Source organism: Aedes aegypti, chromosome 2, assembly GCF_002204515.2.
Source record: "Aedes aegypti strain LVP_AGWG chromosome 2, AaegL5.0 Primary Assembly, whole genome shotgun sequence".
In the NCBI taxonomy this organism is placed as follows: domain Eukaryota; kingdom Metazoa; phylum Arthropoda; class Insecta; order Diptera; family Culicidae; genus Aedes; species Aedes aegypti.
Window position 1 is genome coordinate 204,180,464 of NC_035108.1, and position 13,662 is coordinate 204,194,125.

Below are 13,662 nucleotides of genomic sequence, written 5' to 3' on the forward strand. Positions count from 1 at the left end.
CAAAGATCTCTTCAGGTTCACTACTGAGATCTCCTTCAGAAATTTATCTATTGATTCCACCACCAAGCTCCCAAAAGTCTTTCAGCATTGTTTAATGGGATATTTAGAAGATATTTTTATAATTTGCTCCGAGAAATCCATGAGCACCACAACGCTTTACTTGATTATTTGATTTCCCTAGGTGTAACTTTAGAAGATCCAAAGTTTCCTACAGGAGTTATGTTGAGCAAAAAAAAAACATTCAACAGTTCTTACAGACATTTTTTTCTATCTTTTAACGAGATTTTTCGCCCTGGGCTAGTTCTTAAAGAAATATATTTAGGGATATTTCCATAAGATCCTCGAGAATTCCTATGCCAGTTTCTTCAAATCAGGAATTACATGGATTCCTTCAAGCATTCATCCACATTTTCCCTAGGTGTTGCTCCTAAAATTCCTCCTGGGAAATTTTACCTAAGATTCTTCAAGCTCCTGAAGCTCCTTCAGAAATTACTCTAAAGATTTCTCCAGCATTTCATGCGAAATTACTCCTGCAATTCTTCCAAACAATTTCTCAAGCATTTTTTCAAGTAAAATCTTCCACACTACTGCTAATACTACAGTAAATATTCAGGTTATTTCAATCATTTTAACAATTCACTTATGAAAGCCTTCGAGACCTTCTCAAGAGCTGAAGAGTTTGTTTTAGAGTACTTTGTGAGAGTTCATCAAGGGTGACTTTCAAACTAAATCGAGTTTCATCAGATGTTACTTTAAGATTTCCTTCTGAAATATCTCCGGAATTTTGAAAAATTTCCCCAATAATTACTGTAAAAAATCCTTGATCTCTTTCGGTAGATATTCTTGAGAAAATTACTGCAGAAATTGTTTAAGACAACTTTGGGAAAATTCTCTCTAGTTTCTAGAATAATTTTTGAAGGAATGTTAGCAACATTCACTGGAGTAATTCCTGAAGAAATTCATTGGTTGACATCCTAACGATAATTCTAGAAAATTCCTGGAAAAAAATTGTAGTTGAAATTTCAAAGATATTATAAACGAGAATCTTGATGGAAGTTTTAAGAAAATATTTTTTTTTCTATCTTTATTAACGAGATTTTTAGCCCTGGGCTAGTTCATCTCGGGACCAACGGCTTTACTTCCCTTCCAAAGGAAGTCGTCACTGAAATTTTTAGTGACTATCTCGGGGATGGGATTCGATCCCAGGTCCTCGGCGTGAGAGGCGTGTGTTCTAACCACTACACCAGGTCCGTCCGTGATGCTAAAATCATTGGATATAATTCTTGAGCACTTATGATTTTCTTGAGTTTTTTTAAAGAATCTTTGAAGGAATTCATGATGAAATCTGTGAGGTAACTTGAATTTTTGAAGATCTAAAACGAAATTCTTAGGAAGTCCATGAATATCACAAAATGAACTTCTGAAGAAATCATTGAAGTTCATTTGGTAATTTATTTTAAGCAAACCTTGGGCAAATCGATCGTAAAAGTATTTCTTTCATCCAGAATTTCAAATTCAATTACGACTCAAAAACACAAAATTGGGGCAATTTCCAAACATTCTTAAAATACCTTATTAAAGCTGTTATGAATAATTGTTTCCCAGCGCTAGCTTATATTTTCACCATTTCATGTTTTTTGTAAGTACTCTCAATATTTTTCAGTAAACTAATGTGTTTCTGAACAAGAATTCAGAAAAGAATAACTGTAGGCTTATTAATTGACATTTTTGCCGTTAAACTAATACAACAACATATCAACAAAAGTCCCATCACTTAATTCATAATTTTACAAAAGCTATTTGTTCAATGTTTATTTCAACAGTCGATTTCACATAAGACGGCATTCACCTTAATTTTGAGGGCCCCTAATTTGAACTCCGCACCGGGCCCTAAAAACCCTAGCTACGCCACTGTTAACAAGAACATAAAAAAATAATTGGTTATGTTACAATGTAAAAAATGTATAAAAATTCCACTTATAGAAGTTATTGGTAAGAATTTAGAATAAAATTGTATGATATTGTTGAGTGTGCCTAGAGGCATTTTCATAGATTTATTGAAGATGCAAGGAAATTGCGCTGGGATTCCTCGAATTATTGTTTTATAAAAAAATCTGGTAAGAATCTTGTTATAAATTTCACAAAGAAGCTTCCTCTATGGTTTCATAAAAATCTAGTGGGTGTTCGCCAAGAATCTCGCCTAAATACTATGATATGACCATTCAATTAATAATCATGAAGATAAAAATGAATGATAATAATCTATATTTTTGGGAGAAATCTGACAGAGATCTTATGATTCTGAAAAGCATTTGTGTAGCATATCTCTAAAAAATACTGGTAAGCTATGTTGAGTGCGACATATAAGGGATGGTACACAAATTATGTTACGCTAAATTTCGACTTTTATGACCACCAATAAATCAGGACACCTCAATAGAATCTCAAAATCAGGACATGTCCTGCAAAATCAGAACGGATGGTAACCCTACAGGCACAGATAGTTATGTTAGAAGATTCTGATAGACGTCAGAACGTGAAGTTTGTACCCCTTTGTATACAGTTTTAGACACGATTCTCACATGAATTTAACGAAAACCTTGTGCAGGATTTTCAAAAAAAGTTAGGCAAGTTTGTCACATAATCCGAAGCAGGATTCCACAGAGGTTTTAACCTAGAAAAAGTTCGCACACAATCTTTAAGGAGCTTCTCGTAGAATTCTGAGATTTGAAAACAGGATTTTGAAATGGGTCTTGGTGGTCTTTCACGGAATCCTAAGGGAAATTTTAACATATTTCGGTAAAGGATTCTCACGGGACTTCACTCTAAAAAAAACTTGGTCAGGTTTTTTATATAATACTAGAAGAGATACTGGAAAAATCCAAGAATCCAGGACTGGATTCAGACGAAATCCGGAGCACATTTTCGGCAAGATTTTCAAAGAAGCAAATATCTATGTTCAATATCTTAAAAAAATATCACCTATTTTTACCGAAGAAAAATACTACAATTGTTTGCCCGTCACACAATATTGTATCTAAGATTTCGCCCGCGAATAAAAATGGTCGGACAGGACTCCCTTTGGGTATATTTACCCCAAATTTGTATGGGAAAATGATCCTCGATAGACAAATTTTCTTTTAACATCCTGTGAATTAAATTAGCCTAAGATTTCATTCGGTGGGTGTGGCAGATATACTTCTTATGGCAAAGGTTCTTCTACAAAAGACATCATAGAATGCTCAAAACGTATCTTATTGAAAATCGATTCGATAAAGGCTGAAAGTACAAAAAAGATTGTTGTAGATACCGCTAGTTTTTCAACCCAATTGTTGTAATAATCCGGCAATCAAATAAATACATAGCGGTAAAGAGTGTCTCGATTATCCGACACCTCTTTTGAAACCGAAAAATTTAGGGTAACAGTAGCAGCGCTTGTGCTGAACACTTGAGATACAATATTATAATCATCTAAATAGATAAAAAGGTGGCAAGCAAGCCGCCGAAAATAGGCTACATTTCAAATTGCTTGAACGTCTCCATTATAGCAAGTATGTCCCGCACTTGGCGGCAGCTGTGCGATGTGATTCTGTTTTCTAATGATCCCATTGTAAGCCACAATGACCATCCAGAGAAACCGCACGCCAATAATGGTACATGTAGCTTATGTTGGAAAGCAATCGTTCATTAACCAGTCATTGGCAAGTGTACTCCAGTCAAAGCAGTGAAACGAAATAAAGCATGGCACGATAGTGAAACAGTACATTCCATCAGCCATTTAGAAAACGCCTTGAAATGAGAACGATAAGATGATCTCTTAAGACGGCCATCCAATTATCATCATCAACCTCGAATGCGAGATGGGAAGATTATCAGCCAAACCGGTTCACCACGAGAGGAGAAATTTCTTCGAAAGAATTTTCTGACGTTCGTCCTTCACCCCGAATGCTGAACACACATCAGCCGGGGAGAAACTTTCTATTCTGTCTCAGTTCAATAGCCGCGATGGCAACAGGTTTCAATCTGAATGGTCGATGTTTATGTAGATACCTAAGAAAGACGTGTCGGTTCGCGGCTCTCACTATCTATCAATTTGATGTTTTGCAGTCTGCACATCTCTTTCAGCGGATATTCCCTAAGCTGGACATGTTCTTTGTGTGAATATTTAAATAACTGTCTCCACTTGTCACTTTGAGTTACGCCTCGAGAGCGAATGACCTACATGTGATTTCGATGAGGTTCCTGGATAGATGTAAATTAACATACCCGTGTCTACATTTATGATCCCATTACGTGAATTAAAATAACATTCCGTCAGTAACCTACTTTTTCATAATAATTAAGATAAACTACATTACAAGCATCTGGTTGCTGGTACAAATGTACAAAATTCGGGATGTTCACAAGGACGAGAACCTCACATTCAACTATGAAGGGGAAGTGCAGGTAAAATAAACACCTTAAGGATTTCATCTCGTTGCCAATGAAAAAACGTATGTTTTTTATCAGTATTGTGACGTGGTAGTTTTTGAAAAGTTCCCATATTCCCTTGCTTCTGAGAAAAGAAACCATTGTAAGAATCAGCAACTCCAACAGAATTTGTTTGAAATAGTAGTGTCATTACTAATACTGTCTATTCGAAATGATTTGTCATTTGAGTGTCTCTTTTAGTCATGCTATTGTGGTTACACCTGTCTTTTACGTAAGATTAGAGTCTTAAATGTCAATTATCGTCAAATCTGAACAAATTACGCTGTTTAGTCGTAGTTCTAGTTTATTTCGTTGTTCTTGTTGGGGCCTGTTCACAAATTTCATAACGCTGAAGGGGGTGGGTGGGTGTCCTCGAAATGTTAAAGCTCATACAAAAATCGTAGAACATTAATACAAAAAGCGTTACGAGGGGGTGGGTGGGTGTCAAAATTGGCCATTTTTGGCGTTATCAGGGTGGCCACCGAACCGGGAAAAACGGGAAAAGCGGGAAAAAGACGGGAATTTGAATCCATCGGGAAAAAGACGGGAAAAACCGGGAATTTGGGATGGTCACCGGGAAAATAATTTTGAACGGACATCTTCAAGCCTTAAATCTACAAACCACCAAAAATAAGTTGTTGAAAGTATGATATTTCCATTAAGCATCTGTAACCTTGGACAAATTACATATAAATATTAATGATTCAACTACTTGTAGAAATAGTTTACTTTGTTGTTGAAGTTTATTCTTAGAAATGTTTCAAATTAGTTGGTAATGTTTCGAAATATTTTACGATTTTTTTTTCTCTTAGTGTTACTGTTCTGTTCTCTGGCTTATCTGACTCGAAGTTTTGAATCAGAGTTTTAAAATTTATTGCAAAAGTACTTGTTATTAATTATGAATCGTGGTTTACGGCCAACCAGCCGAGTGGAAGTTTAACAACCACCGAAAAGCTAAACATTACATATAATTTTCAATTGGATTAGATGGACAAATTGATGTGAAGATTTGCGAAAAAGTTACACGTCTTCTCAGTGAGAATCGAACTCACGACTCCTCGATCTCTAGTTGGGGCGCGTTACCACTACGCCATGAGAGGACTCATGAATGCAGATATGTATAGATATATATAGAAAGCGTTGTGTTTGGATGGGCATCTAATTCTTCCGAAAGAGGTGCACTTTGCGAAAAAGGACCACGTGATTATTGAGCTGAAATCGAATTCAGGTTAACTTCTGCGTTCATGAGTCCTCTCATGGCGTAGTGGTAACGCGCCCCAACTAGAGATCGGGGAGTCGTGAGTTCGATTCTCACTGAGAAGACGTGTAACTTTTTCGCAAATCTTCACATCAATTTGTCCATCTAATCCAATTGCAAATTATATGTAATAGTTAGCTTTTCGGTAGTTGTTATTGCAAAAGTTTTAAGCACTCAAACATATTGGATTCATTATATTCTTTAGTTTCTGAATAATACATCGAAAAATCTGAATATTTTTGACTACAATGCTTTATTTACAAGAGCTTCTAATGTATCAATCGTTATCTAATCGGCTAAAAATTAAATAAGTAAGGTAAGACACATGCTTCAACATGTGAAGCTTTGTTTCATCATTAGCTTAAACTTATTTACTTAAGTGAACACTTCATTTCTATGAAAAAAAAATCGAAAGATTAGGAATTGAAATACTTTTAAATAGGCTGGTAACAAAATGTACAAAAGAGGCATATCTATATAAACTAAATTGGAATGGTGTTTGTATGCCACGAGTTGGCTTGAGAACGTGACGATCGATGTGAATAATGCTTTCACTTTTTTTCATCAAGGACTCCAACGTGTGTTTGAAGAATAATATTTTTATAAATCCTCTGAGAATGTTGAAAAAACGGGAAATGCAAAATGGACATAAACTTCGGGATTTTTGTCAAAACCACTACGGCTTACTCTTCCCATAAAGGCATAACTGTCCCATATGAAATTAGTATGCATTGAGAAAACAACGCTCAAAGTTTTAAGTTTGCCATCTCATACAAATCTTTATAATTTTCTAGATATTTTCTGGATGACATTTTCATTCAACACCAACACACAGATTACTCATTTTGCTTCTATTGATCAACAAAAAATATAAACTTAGACATAAATCCAAATTCGCAGTTGATTTTGGGCTTGAAAGTTCATAAAGCGATTGTTATGCCTTTATTTTTCAATATGGGACTACACCAACTTCATATTTTTCCACTACATTTTCAAACAAAATGTGTTAAGTTTTATATGTTTAGTATAGTATATAGTATAACATGAATGTTGCGATGTAAAAAGGTGTTGGTTCGAAAATCAATATGGGACAGTTATGCTTTTATGGGCAGTACTGGTCAATATAACGTTTGCCAGGACAGCTGACAGTTGATTAATATGGACTTGGTAGCTTTTAAATAAACCCATGTCAAAATGAATCAAAAGTACCAAGAGCAGAAACCGTCCTATTCGCACAATTGGGGGGATTAAAAACTCAGTTTTGAGAAAATCGACTTATTTTTTTTTTGTTCCATACTAATTTTACGGGAGCCAAAAAAAAACAATCTTCTACGAATAATATAGTTTTATTTTATTGGATTAACTGATTTAATTTTTTAGTATATTCAATTAAAAACCGGCCAAAGGGTCATCCTTTTGCGTTTGGGCCCCTCAATTAAAAACCGGGAAAATTTAGAAAATTATACCGGGAAAACCGGGAAAAAAGCGGGAATTTCAAAATGGATATTTGGTGGCCACCCTGCGTTATGAAATTTGTGAATGAACCCTTGTTGAAACTATTTATTGGTCATTGCGTTAACATGTCCTTAAAGAAATGAGTCACTTTCCTTGTCTGTTCAACAATTTCCCGAAACTAGCATGTGTACCCTAATGATCAATCTCACACGGGAAAAAATTCTGTGGTAAAAATAAATATTTTAGCTGACTATGCCCATTCTTGAAACTACCATGGAAATTCAGACCAATTTACTATGTTTACGGTACCCCACCGCATTACTGGTACATTTGACAGAAATAATTTACAACAATCTGATTCCGACTACAGACATGGTAAAATCAAGCGCATTTCTGGTCTGCTGAAAATTGCCGGTGAGTTCTAATACTGGGTGATATGAACTCACATGGTACTGGATGGGGCGAATCTTATGACGATTATAGAGCGGCTATTTTCTATGATTTATGCGACGATTTCAACTTGAACATTTTGAACACAGGTGAAGTGACACGTATTTCATCCGACGGCAAAGAAAGCCGTCTTGACCTGTCTTTGGGAACAAGTTCACTATCATTCGATTGCATGTGGAAGGTGATCGATGATCCCCATGGTAGTGATCACTTGCCCATAATAACCTCTATCAGAAATAATTGTGAAAGGTCAGAACAGTCAATTCAGGTTCCTTTTGACCTCACTAGGAATATCGATTGGCAAAAATTTGCATCAGCGGTAACTTTTGGTATCGAATCATTCAACACTCTCCCTCCGTTGGACGAGTATCGATTCCTAACAGAATTGATTTATAAAAGTGCATTAGAATCCCAAAAGCAACGAGTTCCAAGTGCATCCTTCAAAAGACGACTAGCCACACCTGGTTGGGATGATGAATGCACTCTGTTGTATCGAGAAAAATCTAATGCCTTTAAAGCTTTTCGCAGATATGGTACCTCAGAACCTTATTTAGAGTACTCGAAGCTCGAAAAAAGACTGAAGAATCTTATTAAAGCGAAAAAGCGTAGCTATTGGCGACGTTTCATCGATGGTCTCTCACGAGAAACTTCAATGACGACGCTTTGGAGAGTGGCTCGCAACATGCGAAACCGCTCATCCTCAAATGAGAGTGACGAATACTCCAATCGTTGGATATTCAAATTCGCAAAAAAGGTCTGTCCAGACTCAGTTCCAGCTCAACCGCCATTCTGGGAAACCCAGAGTGACGATGCGTTGGACAGACCATTCACTATGCTGGATTTTTCTATGGCTCTTCTTTCATCAAACAATTCCTCTCCGGGACGCGATATGATTAAGTTTAATCTTCTTAAAAATCTCCCTGATATCGCTAAAAGACGGTTGCTTGATCTGTTCAACTCATTCATAGAGCATAACATTGTTCCACTTGAATGGAGACAGGTCAAAGTAATAGCTATTCAAAAGCCTGGGAAACCAGCGTCTGATCATAATTCGTACCGCCCGATCGCTATGTTATCATGTTTAAGGAAATTGTTAGAAAAAATGATCCTATCCCGACTCGATCACTGGGTCGAATCAAACAACATGCTTTCCAGTACACAATTTGGCTTTCGCAAGGGCAAAGGAACAAACGATTGTCTAGCGTTGCTTTCATCAGATATTCAACTAGCCTTTGCGGACAAGGAGCAATTGGCTTCAGTTTTCTTGGATATCAAGGGCGCTTTTGATTCAGTTTCCATAGAAATATTGTCAGAAAACTTGCACAATAGTGGACTACCTGGAATATTGAATAATTTTTTGTACAATCTGTTGTCAGAAAAACACATGAGCTTCACTCTCGGTCAACTGACAACTTCCAGAATTAGCTATATGGGTCTGCCCCAAGGCTCATGTCTAAGTCCCTTGCTTTATAATTTTTATGTTAAAGATATTGACAACTGTTTGGAAGAACCATGCACGCTTAGACAACTTGCAGATGATGCTGTGGTCTCTATGAAGGGCCCACGAGCGGAAATCTTGCAAAGACCATTGCAAAATTCCCTTGATAATCTATCCACATGGGCTAGAAATTTAGGGATCGAGTTTGCTCCGCAAAAAACTCAACTGGTCGTATTTTCAAGGAAGCGGAATCCAGCCCAACTAAAGCTTAAGCTATTGGGAACAGACATCGATCAGTCTTTGACTTCAAAATACCTTGGGGTCTGGTTTGATTCAAAAGGCACTTGGCGAACCCATATTAGATATTTAACGGAAAAATGCCAACAAAGGATCAATTTTCTACGAACAATTACCGGAACATGGTGGGGTGCTCACCCGGAAGACCTCATAAAACTCTATAAAACAACCATTCTATCTGTTCTAGAGTATGGCTCTTTCTGTTTTCTCTCAGCAGCAAACTGCCACCTGATTAAATTGGAACGAATTCAATATCGTTGTTTGCGTATCGCCTTAGGGTGTATGCACTCAACACATAATGCGAGCCTAGAGGTTCTGGCAGGGGTTTTACCGCTACAGAACCGATTCTGGGAGCTCTCGCTAAGAATACTTATTAAGTGTGGAGTGAGCAACACACTCGTTATCGAAAATTTCGAAGAATTGCTCAAACTGAATGCTCAGTCAAAATTCATGAGAGTTTATCTCTACTACATGTCATCTGACATTAGCCTTCCATGTTATAACCCTCCACGTGTACGCTTCACCAATGACAGTTCCTCTGTTGAATATGATCTGTCCATGAAACAAGCTATTCATGGAATTCCAGATCAACTTCGATGTATTACTATCCCACGTATTTTTAACGCAAAGTACCAGAATGTCGATTCCTACAGGAGATATTTCACTGACGGGTCCCGTATAAATGGATCCACTGGCTTCGGTGTCTTCAATGAAAACTCTTCCGCCTTCCGAAAACTTCAGGAACCTTGCACGGTTTATGTTGCTGAGCTGGCAGCAATCAACTTCGCTTTGGGGATGATCTCAAACATGCCCGCAGACCACTTCTTCATCTTCTCGGATAGCCTCAGTTCTATTGAGGCACTCCGATCGATGAAACCTGCAAAGCATGCATCTTACTTTCTTACAAAAATAAGAGAGCAGATGTGTGTACTGGTCGAAAGATCATATAAGATTACCTTTGTATGGGTCCCCTCACATTGCCTAATTTATGGCAATGAGAAGGCGGACTCTCTCGCAAAGGTGGGCGCTGAGGAAGGTGAGATTTATGATAGACGAATTTCACACGATGAATTTTTTCATTTAGTACGTCAAAGTTCTCTTCGCGGTTGGCAAAGCGATTGGCTAAATGGCCAACTGGGACGGTGGTTACATTCCATAATTCCTAGAGTTTCCTTGCGAGCGTGGTGGAAAGGTTTGGAGGTAAGTCGAGATTTCATTCGCGTGATGTCAAGACTTATGTCCAACCATTACTCGCTAGATGCACATTTGCACAGGATTAACCTCGCGGTGAGCAATATTTGTAATAGGTGTGGTTCCGGTTATGATGACATCGATCACGTAGTTTGGCAGTGCCCGGATATGAACGCCTCCAGAGCGCAACTTTTGGATACCCTTGCGGCCCGAGGTAGACAACCCTATGTTTCAGTTAGAGATGTGTTGGGAACCCGTGATTACATGTATATGGTCGCAATTTACGATTTCCTTCGCTTGTGTGGTATAAAAGTTTAATTCTCTTGTGTTTTCTTCCCCAGTTTTTTTTTTTCTCTGTGTTGTCCCCTTTGTGTTGGATTGAGGATCCTGGCCATCCGGCAGACGAATACCGACACGAAATTGGTACCAACGCCATGAGACGAAAGTTACGATATACCTCCCGGATGTGCTGCAGAGAACCCTAAACCCAATCCTTACCATGTCCTTCCTTCAACAATTGTGACCACTAACCTCGAGTTGCCACGAGTACCCTGGCTCCATCCCGTACTAATTTTGGCACTCAAAAAGTCAATACATTGTAAATAATACAAAAGATGAATTTCGGCTCCGTAAAGCGTTAAACGCGATTGAGCCACAAATAAATGAACTAGATAAAAAAAAAAAGAAAATTGCCGGTGCGAGCGCTTAAGTTAACCCCCTAAAATGGTAGTTTTTACCGCACAATTTTTTTGCGTGCAGCGTCCTACTTTTCCAAAGTCATCAATATAGTGAATAATTTGGGGGGACGCCCCAGCAAACCAGAGATCATATAAGGATGTTAATTTCGAATTATATAAATGAGCAGTTTACGTTGGAATTGGATATGAAGCAGAATTGAATTGATTGAAATTGTTTATAGAGCAAGTAATTTGATCTGATTCGAATTTGCATCTAAACAAACTCCAATTTCAAATAACAGAATATGTAACTTCCAATTGTCATTGCTTTACGATTTACACTTCACTTGATTTTATGCTATTATGATTCTGAATGTGAGATTAGATATGAGTTCATCTGAGGCAAATATCAAATCATACAGGGGAAGATGATGTGTACTCTGATTGCATCTAAAAAAACAGGCATAATCCAAACAAGAGGTATTCACGAATAAATCGACATTCTGAACAATATAATATCAATGTTTTACATTACCAGAATAACATCACTTTAGGTAACCATTTCTGTTAATTTCTTCAATAATTAACTCACTACGAGGTGGATGTACTGGGGGAGCGACTGTGGTCACAAATCGGACCGCAGATTTTTTGTTCTCCAGTCTTACGGTGCTGTTACAGCTGCATACGTTCATTCGACGGCAATCATACATGAGAAGAACTTACTTACTTATTACGTTTTACTTTCTTGTTATTATAACTATTAATATTGTATTAACTTGATAATTGATGGCCACAAATTTGCGGACTGCCTCACGATTGTTTGTAAAAATTAAATCATATAAAGTGCAACACACTGTCATACAAGTTAGTTCTAGTAAACGCCAAATCAACTTGTCTGGAGTTGCAATGGCCATGATGAATTGCCTCCAAGTTTGTACGAATAGAGAATTCGCGCATTCTTATAATTTGTATTTATCGAATAAGCGTTTTTTTATGCGGACATTGTTTTTGGCTGGGTAATAATTATAATGCCTAACGTTTTATTTTCAATTGAGGAACAAATTGATTACTTCAGAACAAAGCTGTGTCAATTATTGGAGTTAACTTGTGTATTTACGGAATGCACCGATGACAAATTCTGTTTAACATGGGTTTCAGTATGGATGAGGTAGAGACGTTCGTGCAGATGAGTTATATTGTTGGATTTATATATGCCAGATTTCCGTGTCATTCAATAGTGATTGAACGGCACAGCGGTACCCAATATGATTAGCGATCTGAAGATCATTGTATGGAGGCTTGCACTCACTTGTTTACCTTTTTTATTTTTTGTTTGTTTGTTAAACCAAAGTCATATAAAGTGCAATATACTATTATATAAAAGATTATAAAATGCACCAATCGAACTCGTCTGAAGTTGTATTAACCACACTGCATTTTCTAGAATGTACGTATATGGCCTCCACATTTGTCTACATAGATGGAATCTATGCATTTTAAACAATCTTTTATCTCCGAATAAGCATTCACTTCACTGAGTTGGATCTTAGTTATGTGAACAAATTTGTTGGCTGGGGCCATTTGGCATAAAGCCGTTTGGCATAAAATAATTTGGCATAACGGTCGTTTGGCATAATAGTCATTTGGCATAATGGACGTTTGGCATAATCATTGAAAACTGAGTTGCTATGTTTTTGGCATTACCATTGCTAACATTCTCATATGTGATTTACCCTTATTTTGGTCATAGGCTGTTCTTTCTCATTACGTTGTTAAACTAGTGGTTTGCATTGTAACTACTAACATTTTCATTGACAATTTTGCCTTCTTTCCCACGTTGGCATTATAACTACTAACATTTTCATCGACGATTTTCCCTTCTTTTGATCACCAGATCTTCTTTTAGATAGCACTATTAAAATTTCTAATTTCTTTTCTTTTATGCCAAACGTCCATTATGCCAAATGTCCATTATGCGAAATGACCATTATGCCAAACGACTTTATGCCAAATGACTTTATGCCAAACGGGGTAGCCCCGCAATGCTTCACAACGCCTCTTACTGGTTGTAAATTTTGCGAAAATGAACCTGGAATTAGATTTTAAATAGCGTTGTAGTATTTTTCATACTAAAAGCGTTATGGAGGGGAAGGGGGTCATAATTTCCAATTTTTGCGTTACGTAATAAATGGACGCTGCCTTAGTTCGGAAAATATTCACAAGATGCCGCTAGTGGACAGAGATTTTATTTGTTTGTATCTCAGTCCAGTTATGAGATACAAAATTGGTGTCTTCGACAAAGTTGAAAAACTAAATGATACCTATTCGCATAAAACCATATTAGTTCGGAAAGCGCTCACAAGATAGCACCAGTGGTCGAACATTCTATACTGCTTCGTGACTAAAAATGGGAGAACCAACGTGCG